The sequence below is a fragment of the Pelobates fuscus genome, chromosome 5 (genome assembly GCF_036172605.1).
Source record: "Pelobates fuscus isolate aPelFus1 chromosome 5, aPelFus1.pri, whole genome shotgun sequence".
NCBI lineage: Eukaryota > Metazoa > Chordata > Amphibia > Anura > Pelobatidae > Pelobates > Pelobates fuscus.
The window spans coordinates 73,682,416-73,698,652 of record NC_086321.1 but is presented as its reverse complement, the minus strand read 5'-3'; the positions used below and the strand labels follow the sequence as shown (position 1 = coordinate 73,698,652).

Genomic DNA, 16,237 nt, shown 5'->3' with positions numbered 1-16,237 from the left:
TTGGATGATCAGGAAATAAAAAGAAAAAAAAATGAAATATACTTTATAACATCACCTGCATTCTGCTATTCAATGTTGCCCATGATGTATGATACAGCGTTGGTGTTAAATGTGCCACTGAGAGAAATCATTGAAATATTTCATCCGCACAGCACAGCTACGCAGGTGGGAATTCCCTTTACGCTCCAGCTGTTGTATGCTCAAGATGTTCCCCCAGCTGCTGGCTGCAGTCCACAAAAGCAGGAGAGCTGACATTTAACCATCACTGACCTATACAATGGAATATAAACCGTGCTCCTTAAAACCATCTTAACGCATTTTATAAAAATAACAGTAATTTCGTTATAAACACACCTATCCATCGAATTCTGGAAGTGATGTATATATTGTGTCCTGCATTGATTAATTTGTCCAAAAATAATTAAAGCAGAAAAACCCCACAAATGTCCTGCAGTGGGTGTAAGCCACAAATCGCAAATATACACTAAAGAAAATTGAATTTCTGGACAGGGTACACAGTGGACTTTAATTGTTGTAAGCTACCCATCTATGGCCATATACCCTTAACCCAAAAAATAACAAAACGCTCACATATGTTGAGAGTGAGAAGATATTATTATATATTGAATATGCTAGTGTCTGGGTCTCCCATTCACTGCACACCAAAGAGGCATAATAGCAGGATGTAGAGGAGATCAACACTAGTTACTATAAAACTGTCTCACTGTTCCCTCAAACTGTAAGATGGCAGTAAGGAAATATGGTAGATAAGTATCAAAACATTCTACGCGCACATGGTTACCATGGACGACATTCCTGGCTCATAGTGGCACCACTTCAACTTTGCCTCTACCCGAGGCAAACACAGATGACTGACGTAGTCACTAACTCGCTGACCATGCCTTAATACCGGACAGTGGACCGTCCCGGAACATAGTTTGACACTCGATAAGGGAAACCCGATTCTTAGGCGTTACACATCTATCTCTTATACACTAATGGAGTAGGGGAGGCTCTCTACCTATACATGTTTACTATGAAGAACAATTCATTCTACCGAGATAGGATCTCCCACTCGATAATGTATCATTGTTATCAACATTAATGTTTTTATTATAAGTATTACTGCTGCTTTTTATTATGCCCTTTTGTTATTCTTTGTTACTCTCATGAACATCAGTCAATATCATATGATCTTTAACTACTACTTTTTGAAATTACTTTGGCACCCTGTAACACGCTGTTACCATACTTAATTCTCCTCGACTGTCATTCGTGGTGTAGTCATTTGCTTGATTTATGTATCGCATTTGTACCAATAAAGAAAAACTTTGAAACCCCCCCCCCAAAAAATTATCAAAACATTCTAAAATGGTAATAGATGGCAAGAATTACCCAAAAAGAAGATGTCAGAGCAGCCAGTGCATAAGTCGGTTCCAATACGTCATGGGTAGCAATGAGGGCACAATGCTCAAAAAGCTATATCTGCGCTAAAGTGGCTACCACATGGAATATAGTGTATACATGAGGATAATAGATGCTGCCTACATATAACATGGCTTGCATGCCTACCAGTTACCAAAGTACATAAGCTGTAACAGCCCACAAATACCATGACTTACAAGCCTAAATATTGCACACTTGTCCCAGAAGACTCAACCAGAGATAGAATGTAAATATATATTTTTCTTACTTTAAAGGAACCTAAACATGTATTCCTGACCCCATCGTATTAAAACCACAATTAAAGTGACTATCCCTCCCTTATCCCCTCTATAAAATAATAAAACTTACCTTATTTCCAGCGGCGCATGGGTGCGCAGGCTCTGGCCCCGCCCCTATTCCTTCTCCTTGCTGACATCATCAGAATTTATCATTTCAGCCAATCCGAAAAAGCATTGGATAGGCTGAAATTGACAAGGAGGCTGGATGGGGGCGGGTCCAAATGCCGGCTTGGCCAATCAGAACCTCCTCATAGAGATGTATTGAATCAGTGCATCTCTATAAGGAAAGTTCGGAGTCTCCATACAGAGCATAAATACACTGAATGTCAGTGTTGCATAATGTGCAGCTCTGCTCATGAAGCACATCCAGTTGCCATCTGAGGAGTGGCCACTGATGATGTCCATAGGGAGTAATGCAAACACTACCTTTTTTTCTGAAAAGGCAGTGTTTGCATGAAAATGCCTGCAGGGAATGGTTATACTAACCAGAACAAACACATTAAGCTGTAGTTGTTCGGGTGAATATAGTGTCCCTTTAATATATTTTTCTCTTTTTAACAAAAGAGAAGCTTAATAAACATGCAACTACACAAATGCGCTTTGGCTTCAAAAAGAAAAAATAATAATCTATAATTCCAGTTTATTAAGCAACCCAAATGGTATTCCATTGCATCTAGGGTGTCCAATTATTTCCTATTCTTCTAGTTGTCCTCTGAAATAATTTGATTGACAGACCTGACAACAGCACAATACTAAACAATGACAGCCTAATGCATTGTTAATGTAATCTACATTGCCTTGTGCATTAAGCATTAATTGACACTTTCAAGCAATACAGCTTTTGGTACTCTAGCAAATACATTTTCTACATCACATACCAAAACATCGACAGCAATCACAATTGATAGGTATGTATGTGCACTTTTTAGAAACATTAGAACATTACATGTGATCGTGCAAGTACCCATTACTGAAAAGGCTAAAAGAAATGTGTGGTTTAAAGAAAAATGCTTTTCTTGACGAAAAGCAAGTATCTAATTGGGGGTAAGTGAACTCAGAAGGGCCTGGGTTAATTGGTGTATATTGCATTATGAATCCTTTAGGGAACGCACTGGAGATATGTAGACGGGAACTGGGTCTAGCAAAAATCATAATAGATATGAGAACGTGTTTATTTATTCAGTTATTTATTGTGTATTAAGTAAAAGAGGAATTGTGTCTGAGATACCAGTATTTTTGGAATCTATCAGTTTAAAGTAGCTACCAATAATGCTATTTATTATGGTTATTTTTTTTAATAATTAAAATTGCTCACTGGATGCATCATGCAATTTAACGTATGCCAAAATACAATCTCACAAAGACCACCCTTGCGGTACAGTCCTACTTAAAAGAAACACTTTTATAAGAACTGAGTCAGATACCTAGTACAAATTGAGCAAGGCAATCAGAAACTGATAAATTGATGAATTAACTGTTCACGTTACACAAAGATTTTACAATTGTTCCTGTTATGACTTATCTTGCATTTCTGGGATTTTTCTTTTTACTTTGGGCTTAGTTAATAAGAAATAATAAAGTTGAACTTTTGTAGGATCAAACTGCCAACCTATGCTCAAGACTGATGAAACAGATCATTGAATTTCTAAAGGTATAGTTGTATTTAGTGTCAAGTTCACATTAATTAAGTGGTTTTGGTATATAGATCATGCACCTGCAATCTAACTGTTCCCTTCTCTGCCAGTTAGGAGGTAAATCACTTTGTTTTTTGGAGCCCAAATCCCACCTCTGCCGCATGTGACCTATGCAGCTCCCCTACACATTTACTGTATAGCAAGATCGAAGGTTTAAACTTCCTTTATTGCACAGTGTGTTTAACCCCTTAACCCCTTAAGGACACATGACATGTGTGACATGTCATGATTCCCTTTTATTCCAGAAGTTTGGTCCTTAAGGGGTTAAGGACACATGACGTGTGTGACACGTCATGATTCCCTTTTATTCCAGAAGTTTGGTCCTTAAGGGGTTAATTTAGAATTTATTATCTCCTGCTTTGTTAGTAGCCTGCCAGACCTAGCTATAGCATCCTGTGCATGATTTAAGTTCAATGTATAGAGCAGGAGTTTAACATATCTAAAGTAAATACACTGCCCTGTCAAGTCTGATTTAATAATAAAACATTTTTAAGTAGAGGTATGGGTAGGGTTGCATAAACAGAAGCAAAAGTGATTTAACTCCTAGATGGCAGATATTTGAACAGTGAGTCTGCAGGGGTTTATACAACAAGACTGTTTCAGTAAGCTAAAGTTGTCGTGGTGCTTAGAGTATCTTTTCAACTATTTGCAACTCTATGATGCCCATCTCCATTGTCCACAGGAGGACATACCTTTAAAAGATAAGGGCAGACCCTTACAAAGAATGCGGCCACCTCCCATTATAGCAAATCACCTCAATGGGTATTCTCCTGCCCTATTTCATAAAGAGGGTGGCATTTCCCCTAAAAATAGGTCAGGGTAAGATTAAGGGTAGGATTCGTAAAGAGGGTGACATTTTCCCCTAAAAATAGGTCAGGGTAGGATTAAGAAGAAGGGCATTAGGAGTTATGATGGGCGAAAGCACTATAACTTACATTATTAGACATATTCTGGTGCAGTTGAAATAACATCAGTTAGATGACTTTGGATGTTGGATTTTTAATTAACTATATTGTAAATGTTTAGGTCAGAACTAGCTGTAGGGAATTATTTCATTAATAGACTTCTTGCTGTGGCTAAATATTAGAGCAGCTGTTAAAACATTATTAGTGTTTGCTCAAGACACTGATCGTAAATCAGTTCATTTAAAAATATATTTATAGAGTCAAAGTTTTTCACAGTAAATCCATATGGGGGATGCTTTGGCAAATATTTATACAGATCTTTAAATATAATAATAATAATCGTGCAGTGGCAGGAGACATTCCCAGTACATGGGTCTAAAGTCGGGTACACTAAACAAAATAGAATATCCCTTGTGGTTAAAGGTTAGTGTATGAAGAGCAAGAAAGTAAACTGAAAATTAAAAAAAAAAAAAAAAAAGTAAAATGCTTGACCCACGAAACATCCGGCACCCCCGTTCAGAAGAATGGTCACCACCTGAGCATCTGGCAAGGTTTATGCACTTCTGGCTCAGAAAATCGCTGGACAAGGAAGTTAGAAACCGGATGAGATCCGAATGCCCTCGGCCTAGTCTCCCAGACAAAATAACACACACCCCCGAATTTGACCCGCTCATGACTACATTCATGTCCCGAGGGGGTCGAGATCCGCGCAAGGGCATAGAGCGCGGTTTCAAAGGAGCGCAAGACAAACTGCTAGATGCCATTGGGCCACTAGCCAGAATAATGGATATGGCGGATGAAGCCTACGAGAGGGCGGATACTTTTACCCCAGATACGGTGCGTGAATGGGCACGAGATACCCGGGAATGGGCACAACGGTGTTTCTGTTTCCTAGGGAACACCAACGTAGCGCTCTCTTCGGAGAGGCGCCGAGCAGCACTTTACCGTATCGACTGGTCGAACTGGGGGACAAGGAATTAGGACCCTTAGCACAGGCTAAATTATTTGGAGAGGCCTTCCTTAAGGAATTAAATAAAAGGGTCAACATATTCACGTCCCTTAACAAGGCACAATCTTCGATGCGGAAAGTCTTCCGCGGCTCTCATACCCGTGGTGTTTTTGGAAGGGCTGGACGGCAGAGGGGCCGTGCCGCCAGCCGTTTTTGGCCATCTGGCCCCAGTACAACAAGGACTCAGCAAATGTACTACCCGGATTCATCTACCCGACATAGATTCCACCAATTCAGGGGGATCTGATCGTGGCCGAGGCAGCCGAGGACGCTCACGGGCAAGATTCTCCAACGGTAAGTCGGAATCTTACTCTGTCTCTAACCTCCTGTCATATCGCAGGTCGTGTTTCTCTTTATTTTCCAGAACTGGAAAGAACTATCTTCAGACGCGTGGATACTCCAGACGGTGCAGGGCTATCGAATAGAGTTCGACTTGACCCCGCTCCAGCTGGCCCCTCCACGTCCGATCCAGACTACACGGGCAGATGCCCGCCTCATAGACGCGGAACTCCGAGAACTTCGCTCCAAGGGTGCCATCCAACCGGCTCCGGATGCCACCGGTTTCTACAGCAATATCTTCCTGGTCAGGAAGAAAACCGGCGAATTTCGCCCTGTTATCAATCTCAGGGAGCTCAATTCTCACGTGGTATACCGTCATTTCAAAATGGAAGGTATACATCTTCTCCGGGACTTGCCTCGACGCGACGACTGGTTCACTCGTCTGGACCTCAAAGACGCGTACCTTACCATTCCGGTACACCGAAGCAGCCATCCCTACCTCCGCTTCTTCTGGCACGGGATTCCCTGGCAGTTCACCTGTCTCCCGTTTGGCCTCAGTTCGGCCCCGTGGTGCTTTACCAAGATTATGAAGCCAGTAGTGGCGAAGCTCAGATCCCAAGGCATAAGATGTATCATCTATCTCGACGACATCCTGATCTTCGACGAGGATGCAGAGACTCTGCGGAGACACACGGAAAACACACTACACCTTTTGGACTCTCTGGGCTTTGTCGTCAACCGTCCCAAGTCCGCATTGACCCCGGCTCAATCAGTCCAATTCCTTGTATTCGTAATAGACTCCACATCATGCACCCTCCATCTCCCGGCTACCAAAATTACGGCAATCCGCAGGGAGATCCGAAAAGTTCTTTGTCGGACTACCATACCTCTACGATTACTGGCACGGATTGTGGGCCTTCTCTCCGCATCCATCCAGGCCATTTTTCCCGGACCCCTGCACTACAGGGCCATGCAGCGCCTCAAGGCAAGTTTCCTTCGCAGGCAACCAACATACGACCAACCGGTTCCAATGTCGGCCGAGGTTCGGGAAGAACTACACTGGTGGCTGAACTGCATGCAGGCTTGGAATGGCAGGGCCATATTCGGGAACCAGCCAGACTTCGTGCTGGAATCGGATGCCAGTCGTTCAGGCTGGGGAGCAACAGACGGAACCACCTCCACAGGAGGAGTCTGGACTTCAGAAGAGCTCTCGATGCACATAAATTGCCTGGAACTCTTGGCCGGGTCCTTCGCCATTCGCAGCCTGGCAAAGGATCGATCCAACTGCTGCATCCTACTCAGCATGGACAACGTCTCAGCGGTCAGAAACATCAACCGCCTTGGAGGCACTCGTTCTCGAGCACTGGCGGATCTCACGAAAGAGATCTTCGACTACTGCCTTCCACGCAACATCACCTTGCTGGCAGAGCACTTACCAGGAGACTCCAATACGACGGCAGACTGGTACTCATGCCACTGGCGGGACGCCAGCGATTGGCAGCTAGACTCTCATATTTTCGCGCTACTGGATGCACAGAGGGGCCCTCTCTCCATAGACCTATTTGCGTCCCGCAACAATCGACAGACAGAGGTTTTCTTCAGCTGGCTCCCAGACCCTGAGAGCCTCGCAACGGACGCGTTTCTCCAACAGTGGCCAAGGGACAGTGCCTACGCATTCCCTCCTTTCGCAATGATAACGAGGGTCCTTCACCGGATCCGTCTACAGGGAGTGAGAATAATTCTCATCACGCCGCTCTGGCAGAGCCAGCCATGGTACCGGGAGCTTCTGGAATTTTCAATCGAAGATCCCCTCCTCCTACCAGATGCCCCAACCATCCTCAGGAGCCCATTGGGCCTACCTCACCCACTAGTCCAGCAGGAACGCTTGCCCCTTGTGGCCTGGACTCTTTCCGGGGCTCCTGGAGAACCAAGGAATTATCGCAGGAAACTAAGGACCTGCTATGGGATTCATGGGCACCAGCAACAAGGAGGTGCTACTTATCAGCATGGCATTCCTGGACAAGTTGGTGTGAGGGACGGGACCTCAATCCCTTTACTGCACCTACTCACTCCATCATGAATTTCCTGACCTCACTCTTCACTGACGGAAAATCATACCGTTCCATCAATGTGGTACGGTCGGCCATCTCAGCGGCTCATACTCCGACTCAGGGGACTCCTGTTGGTAAGGACCCGCTCATCTGCAGACTGCTCCGTGGCATGTGCCTACGGCGCCCCCGGAACCCAAATACTCTAGACTTTGGGACGTTGGTGTGGTCCTCCAATTCTTACGAAATTGGCCTCCCAACGAAGAACTGTCACTCCGCCAGCTTACCGCAAAATTCACCCTCCTGCTCTGTCTGGTTTCTTTTCGACGGGTATCGGACGTACGCGCCTTTGACGCCAACGCGTTTACCTTCTGTCCGGCGGGTGTCACCTTTCGGATCTCACGTCGCACTAAGTCCAACTCTCACTCGGTTTTCTACCCTTTCTTCCCTTCTGACCCTCAACTCTGCGTGGTCTCAACCCTCCGTCAATACATGGAAGCCACCGCGACGTTGCGGCAGCCTTCCACTCATCAGCTTCTCATCTCTTACGTCCGCCCTTATGGTCCGGTTTCGGTCACTACACTGGCCAGATGGGTTAGATGGCTATTATCCCTTGCCGGTATTGACCAAGCTTTCGGAGCACACTCCGTGCGTGGGGCAGCGGCCTCTTCCGCTTATGCGGCAGGCGCGTCCCTTTCGGACATCTTACGAGCAGCGGACCGGTACCAGAGAATCTACCTTTAGGACATTCTACTTTCGTCCTCTTGATAACCCAGCCTTTTCTTTTCTTTCACAGAGTTGAAATTGCAAAATACGAAGCCTTCTGTCATGTGATAAAATTGAAGATTATGCTAGCTTTAATGTACAGATAATCTTAATTTTAATAATGACAGGAGGCGAGTATTTTCCCTCCCTGTTCTCTTTCGTTCTTCCCTCCCTTTCATCTTCACCTCTACTTATGACACTTGGCTCTCTCATATGGGGGTATAATGCCTAACTCGGTAACACTTGTTTTAATGCCTTATTTTCATTCACTTATGGTTCTATATATATACTGTTTGGGGTGGGATACTTATTTAACACCATTAGGGGAGGACGTTTAGTTTATTCACATTTTATTAGTCAATATTGAGTTGAATTACGGGACAGACACTCATTGTTTTTAGACAATCATTTCTGGACTCTAACGCACCTTATACTCTCGTTTCAGCTTAAACAGAAGTTACACGGAATCATTAAAGTCTCCATACAAGATGTCGTCATCATCGCATCAGGAGATTTATCATCAGGTCTAGGGAGACCATCGTTTGAAAATGGGATGCCTTCATCTGCATTCTACCTGTTCCGGTTCAATTTATTCTGATTGAGTTTCCAGTTTCTTATTTGATGGACTTTTCTAATGTTCTGTTATTTCTACATTATTACCTTGTGATGTCGCAAGTTTAAAGAGGAAATGATGTCATAGGTCACACCTCTTATACCCTATTCTATATTGTGATTGGTTAAAAGTTATGTCACTCTTTTCTTTGCTGCTATGGAGTTAGTAAAGAAAGATTATGCAAAATACTCGCCTCCTGTCATTATTAAAATTAAGATTATCTGTACACTAAAGCTAGCATAATCTTCAATTTTTAATGCTGAAAATTGCCCTTGACATTATTTGTGGAAAGCATACACATTCATGGCAAGACACAGAAGACATGCCATCTGTAGTTATTATGCCACATTGTTCATGTGCGTTTTTTCAAAAATAAGTGATTTTGACCCAGGCTCAATGTTGTCACTTCTTTTTCTGTTCTCAGAGAATGTAATCAATCAGTGTGTTCCACATAGGAGACTTAGTTTATTTCTAATAAGAATAGATACAAAGTTAGGATCCTGATAAACAATGGTGGTAGAGACATTCTCAAAACATAAAACCTTCACACACAGCAAACTGAATTCATTCACACTCTTTGAAATGTCCTCCTTTTAGTTTGATTTAATTGGAATTTATAATTTTTGTGACATACCCCTTTCTTCGAAAGCGCAGACCATTTCACATTGGACACAAAATGTAATTAAATTAAAAAAGCAATATTTGCTGGATGCATTAACATTTACCCAATAAATCATTAATCAACCCGAGTCAGCTATTTACTTTTTAAATGACTTTTAGTAAATGCCACTTCAAGAAAAACAGAGAATATGGCAACTTTGAAACCGGGCAAAAGCTTAGAAAAATAGTGTAATGGTGGAGCGCTTTCTATCACTTACTCTAACTTGTAGGGCTTTCAAACTGTTTGTGCCAGTATACAACAAAACAAGAAATAAAGCAAGATAGTGTAATACAGTATTTAAAACACAAGATGGTCCTCTCACATATATTAGAGCCTAATTTAAAGGTTCAAATCCTTTGCCTCTATGTGCCTTTATGGTGGCACATTAAATAAACAATGACTTAGGTTTTGATTACTCCAAAGAGAAAACAGAGAGATACCCATGATGTAGTGCATTATCCATTGAATAGTAAATAAGTATAAGGCACTATAAGTTGTACGCACCTTATGAAGAGCCTCAATGAACACTGGCTCTAAATATACTAGATTTAATGCCAAATATAGATAGCACTCCTTTCCCCAACTTCAGGAGCTCTTAACCAATAAGGGTATAATGAATCCAAATGGAGAGAATAAAGGATTTATCTCATTCTGTATTACACTATATTACTTTAGTTCTTGTTTTGCTATATAATGGCACAAACTGTTTAAAAATTCGACATTTTCGGGTAAGTAATAGAAAGCACTACAACATTCCACATTGTTTATGACTATTTTTGGTGACTATTTTATGTGTAGAAGTTGGAGGAAAAAATATACAAACCAGTGCACTCGCTTATTAACTAAACAGAGATTTTAAATCCTAAATAGTACTATTTAAACACCTCACCTGAAAAATAATGGGAGGATGGTTACATTACATGATCACACATGGCATAAGCCTGTCAACTGCATCAACTAAACAGTGATTTCACATTCTAAATAGTACTACTTAAAAACACCTCACCTAGATAAAAAATAATGGGGGTTTGGTTACATTATATGATCATACATTGCATAAGCCTGCCAACTGCATCAAAGTACCCCATTCTTGGCAGATCCTACACTACCACCTAATGCTTGCCCTTATGAGATTAATCCACTTACTTGGGAAATACTTCCTTCCTGGGACTCTCTGCAAGTCAAGGTTAAATAGGATCCTGGAACGAGACACCTGTGACAGGGAGGGGTGCAAAACCCAGGGGCTGGCCTAGACCCCTATAATTATAGTGCAGCCCTTCTTACCTTGTCTAGAAGTTGGAGGAAAACCACACGTGTTGAAGCTGCTACACACAAATTGTTCTAAAATTGTTGCATAAAAAAAACTTACAGAATAGCCTGACCCTGCTTAGGTCTCAAAAATGATTTTGAGACCTAAGCCATTATAGATAGAACCTATTTGCATATCAGACTGACCCCACCCATAGGGGCATTACTGGTCCAAAATGTTGACTAGTTCTACTGATATTATGGGAAACCCAGCTTTTTATATATTTATTTAATTGTTTAAGCGTATGTTTATAGCCATATGCCAGCTGACTAAATAGTTTGCTTTGTTAAAGGGATTTGTAGTAGTTTGGTAAAGGGATTCTATAGTGTAAGGAATACAAAGTTCCTTCTGGTGGTCTGGGTGTCTGTACTGTCCATTTAAAGGAAACATGCTTCACTGCTGTCCTATGGATGTCCTGGGATCCAGTACCTATTGCTGTTATGTCATAAAACTGGATTACTGGACATTAAATACATTCTTCACTGAGTTACATATTTCTATACATCTATATAAATACATTTTCATTTTTTATTTTCTCATTTTGAACTCTCAAGTTTAAGAAAACAGATTACATCATCTATGGCCAATGTCTCAAGGCACTTGTAAATTGTTTCATATTACTAAAATGTTTTTGAATACCCAGCTGCAAAATAGAATCCATATTTGTGTTCACTGAATCAGTCAATGCTACGATATCTATACATGTTATAGTTATATATTTTTCTATAATATTTATTTTTATTTGAGAGGATTTCACTTGTTTTTCTGGTTGTCACTGTAATGTTTCGCTACCATGATATATGAACTGTCCATGTTCACTCTGGATTTAGAGCTTAGACTTTCTATCCAGAAAATAATCGGTGAACTAGAGTTTATGGGTATATTGGTATACATTGGCAAATCAGTATAAAACAATCCAGATGAAAGTGTACTGGGCTGCTGAATTGACAGCACTGGGCACAGAAACGAGAGTAGCCTCAGGCTGCTCTAAATACCATAGCCTCGGTTTAATAATTTTGCATAAGCTTTTCAATTGACCACAATCTGTTAGAAAAAAACTTCTCAAATATTATACCTGCAATAATTCCCATGGACATTAATGATGACTTAGGTAAATAAATGTTTTTTCAAAAAGATTGTGATCATTTGTAACTTATCCAAAATAATTAAATGGAAGCCTGTATACTTTACAGTAATGCAAAGGGGTATGGATGGATAATAATGGATTGGACTGGATATGGATGGAACTTAGAACACAATGGATATAAATAAGGGAGAATAGTGGAACATGGACCAATAGAATGAGGAAGTGGGCAGATCAGATAATCAATAACTCTCTGTGGCCCCAAGATGACTGTACTATCACTAGAATCCTGACACTATGTTGTGAACGTTGGAGTATTTAGGACAAACAAATAAGTTCTTGGGTACACAATACAAAATGAACTAGTTCAGCTGTCTTCAACATTCCAACGTGACTTGACAGCTCCATACGTGAACTCTGGCTTTTGAACATTCCAGAGGTTTTTACATTGAGTGGGTAACCATGCAAGTAATAAAATATTAAATCTCTGTGCTCATTTGAATAATCTTGACTTACAAATAAAACCTTTGGCTTGGCATCAAGATTATTTATTTTGATTTAAACAAAGTGAATATAAAAAACACTAAAAACCCTTTAAGCTGCTTGCAAATAAGTTGCATTTATTTTCAAGAAATCATACACAGAAAAAAATATGTAAAGCCTTTCAGGTTGCTACCTTCATTAGCCAAACTGATTCCCCCTCCTCCCCTCCCCCCCTTAAAACATACTCTCCATTGTATCAACATAACATTAAAACAACCTGCCTAATATTGTGTCGACCCATACATACACACGCACTGACTCAAAGACACACACTGACCCATAAAGACACACACTGACAAATAAAGACACATACACTGACCCATGCAGATACACATACAGATCCATACATACACACACAGATTGATACACACACACACACACACACACACAAACAGTGACTCATAAAGATTCATGCACTGACCCATGCAGACACACGCTGAACCCTACACACACGCAGAGACCCATACACACACACACACATACACACACACACACACTGACCCATGCAGACACACAGAGACACATACACACACACAGACCCATACATACACACACAGAGACAGACCCATACCTACACACACACACACAGACTCAAGCAGACTGACATACACAAACATACTGATTGAAACAGACTGAAACACATTTAATGAAGCACACACTGCAAGTTCTCTCTTACCTTCATTGCACTTTGCTCTTTGTTCCTGTCATCTTTATAGCGCCCGGTGGCTGATAGCAGCCCCATTTCCTATTATTCTCCTGCTCACTTGTCCCAACGTAGAGGGCAAGGGGCGGGAGCGAGTGAATGATGCCCCCTTGCTCTGCCACGGTGCTTGGCTGGAGAAGGGTCCTTACTTTTTAGGCTGAGGTGAATGCCGGACCAATGTTCTACTGGGTGCTAGTCTACAGGCAAGTGCTCTCTAGCACATGGTAATGCAGCCGGCAGCAGCCACAGACCGCTCTATGTGAGTAATCCAAGTTGATAGGGGGGCGGCCAGATGAGCAGTAAAGCTACTGCCGACGCCCCTCTTAAGAAGCACCCTTGGTAGCCACCTACTTAGCCTATTGGAAGTTCCAGCTCTGCCCCCACCCTCCCCCATGCTGCCTACACACACACAATCAAAGACACACACAATTACAGGTCTACACACACATAATAAGAGACACATATAAACAAACATAACCAGATATACACAAATAATCATGCAGACACATAATCGCACAGACACACACACTCAATCACAGGCAAACATGTACACAATCACAAACATGCACACAATCACATACATACATACACAATCATAGACCTACACAATCACAGACACAAACACCTAATTGCTGACATACACACACTAAATCACATTCTTACACACACAATCACAGTCAAACACACATACACATTTTTTTAATACTTGTTAAGAGGTCAACCAAGCCTCTCTACCTTTCTCTTTTTTTTTTTTTTTAAATGTTTCATTTTTATTAAGATGAAAAGTGGTGGATTGACACAAATCAGGCTTATCACAATCGACAGTTGGTACATAATGACTTCGATATACAAGGTAAGGACAACTTTCAGCGGTATTAAACATCATACTCATGCTGTAACGGTACGTATTAACTGAGGTTAACATTCATGACTACGTTATGAGTGGTGAATAGTGCCCCGCTCATGGAAGCTGGAATCTTTGGGGTGTGTCGGACAAGTATCATGCGTGCATGCAGTACCGCTGTCATTTTACTGTAGCATATTTGTGTGTCCTGTAGGCTGGATGAGTATTTGCCTTACGCTTCATCTCATGTTTTGGGGCTCGCCATGGCTATGAAAGCCCTTTTTGTGTGTGTGGGGGGGGGGGGGGTTGGAGGAGTTTAACTGGGAGGAGGGTAAGATGTGGGAGGGGGAGGGGGGAGATTGAGATGCTCTCACTCTATATAGCTTGATAAGGTATATCGAGACAAGTTGGTGCCACTACCTATATCACCATTTCGACCAGGTCCTGTTATAGTGGACTAGTGTTCCACTTATTGTATGTGCCATCTTCTCGTACTGTTTCGTAACGTCCACTCTAGCCAGTACTGTCTGTACCTCAGGGACCGACTGGGTTTTCCACAGAGCTGCTATGCACGATTTGGCAGCTAGAGTTATGTGGGTAACCAGCTCCGCCTCGGAGGCTTTGAGGTCTTGGGGCAACATGTGGAGCAGGTAGTGTTCTGGCTTAAGTGGTATGCGTTTACCTATTTTAGAGTGGATTATGTCTTGGATTTTTTCCCAGTATTGGTCAAGTGCCTGGCAGTACCAGAATATGTGACTCGTGTTTCCCACTTGGTGGTTGCAGCGCCAACAGTTGCCCTGCACCCCAGGGTAAATTTGGGCCAACCTAAATGGCGTGTAATACCACTGCATCCATATCTTGTAGGCTGATTCTACGTGGTCCAAGCACCGTGTCGCCCGCTTAACCACAGTCATGGCCCTTGTCCATTTCGCAGTCTCTAGGTCACAGTTCAGCTCCCTCTCCCATCTGAGCATGTATGATTGTTTTGTAGGTCTGTCTATGTCTAATAATCTCTGGTAACACAGAGAGAGTGGCTTCTTAGGAGTTTTTTGGCCTTGGCATAGTAAGTCAAAGAGGTTTTGAGATTGGAAAGGTGATGTTGTCTTGCTGGGAACTCCTACAATATGTTTTATACGCAGGTACGTAAATATTTCACTGTTTGGTAAGTGGTACCGGCTCTGGAGATCCGGGAACGGCAGCAGCCCTCCCGCCCCGTATAGGTGTGCTATTCTCCATATCCCTCTTTTTACCCACCCGCTGAGGGCCAGGTCATGTGTGTGGTGCTGAAGACTCGTAAGCGGGGCTAGGTATTCTATCGGCTCACTGAGCATTTTTGGGGCCCACCGCAGCCAGAGTTGTAGGGATACTTTGGTTGTTGTAAGAAGGCTGGTGGGACGAGGTTGGGCTTTGGCTGGGATCCAAATCAGGTCCCTGAGGGAGTTGGGTGCATAGGCCGCGCTCTCCAGGTGGTGCCACAGTGGGCAATCCGGGGAGGAGAGGAGGCGCGCCGTCTGAGATAAATTCGTTGCTAAATAATATTTGGTTATGTGTGGCACACCCACCCCGCCTGTCCCCATAGCCATACTGATGTTCGCCAACGAGACCCTAGGTGGTTTTTTCCTCCAGATGTGTGCGTTAAGGAGGCGTTGGAACGCTTTGAGAGTATATTTTGGTAAACTGACAGGCAGGGCCCTGAAGAGGAACAGTATTTGCGGTAGTATAATCATTTTTATGGCATTTATGCGCCCTAACCACGATGCGTATTTTGTACTGTTTTCCCATCCTTCCAGCACTTGCTTTGTTTTCGCTAGGAGCTTCCCATGATTATATTGGATGAGGAGCCGTCTAGAAGGTGCCAGTTGTGTGCCTAGGTACGAAATGGAGTCCTTCCTCCATTCAAAGGGATAAAGTGTGCGGAGGGTCGCGAGTTGGGATCTGGGCATATTCAACGGGAGCACTTGCGTCTTTGCTACATTGTTCTTGTAGTAAGAAACTCGGCCGTACTCCCGCAATAGGTCCAGGAGAGCAGGTAGGGAGTCCAGTGGGTTCGCTAGGA

General features: G+C 42.6%; 1 long non-coding RNA gene across 1 annotated transcript in view; it reads right to left on the bottom strand.

The window, feature by feature from the left end:
* Window positions 1-16,237, bottom strand: part of LOC134610778 (uncharacterized) — a 140,178-nt gene that overhangs the window by 25,514 nt on the left and 98,427 nt on the right. Inside the window, exon 2 of the long non-coding RNA XR_010090875.1 lies at window positions 56-270. This is a non-coding gene — a long non-coding RNA (uncharacterized LOC134610778). The remainder of the gene's footprint in view (window positions 1-55; window positions 271-16,237) is intronic.